The following is a 913-nucleotide window of genomic DNA, read 5'->3' on the forward strand; positions in this document are numbered from 1 at the left end:
GGAGATGACTAAAACCTCTCGGTGAATTGGGTGTGATTTGACAAAGGAGAAAGACATCAAAAGTGACATCTGGATTTATGACTTACACCGATTTCATAGATAATGTCACTGAATGGAACTAATTACTTCTTAGACTTGAACAAGCCATATTTGTGTAAAAATTATTAAGTGTCGGGAGTTCAGTCTGACTTGGGCAAAAATGTCAAGTAGGCGAGGGTGGCATAGTCATGGTCTTTCCAAGTGACATGAGTATGGGAGTCATTCATGCTTTGGAGGTAATCAGAAGTATGCAAATGGGAAGAGAGATGCAGAGTCAAACATGGAAGGGTCTGGTTCAGAGCCTCCAGCAATGCCAGCACATAGTGGCTAAAGAGAGGAAGATGAGCCTACAGATACGTTTAACCAAGGATATTGCAGTGCCATAGTCATCCCAGAAAGAAATTATTTTTAAAAAGGAGAGAATGACTAACACAGTACTATTGTGGGGTCAGAAAGGATGAAGTTTGAAAGTTTCCCATTGAATTTAGAAAGATTAATGTTATGAGTGACCTTGATAGCTTTATGTTGATGAACGACAAGTATGGGAGCCATGTCTGAGGGCATCCAACAGTGAAAAAGAGATGAGGACATAGACACATAGGCCCTAAAGAAGAAGGGGTATACAAAGTGAAAATCATCTTATGTGTATGCTCAATTGTACATTCTGAAACAAACTTACTTTTAAAAAGTAACAAAAACCTGTCCTTAGTTTAGTTTTATCTTGAATTATTACTTATTCCATCCCTCCTTTTACTGACAAACCACTTTTAATAGTATTCAACTTCATCCTCAAATTAATTTCCTCTTCAAGTTATTACAGTGTAGCTTCTATTACTTCACCTGCTTTCAGAAGTAATTCCATTCTTGCAATAGG

This window comes from Hyaena hyaena, unplaced genomic scaffold (assembly GCF_003009895.1).
Source record: "Hyaena hyaena isolate Hyena2069 unplaced genomic scaffold, ASM300989v1 scaffold_1288, whole genome shotgun sequence".
Classification (NCBI taxonomy): domain Eukaryota; kingdom Metazoa; phylum Chordata; class Mammalia; order Carnivora; family Hyaenidae; genus Hyaena; species Hyaena hyaena.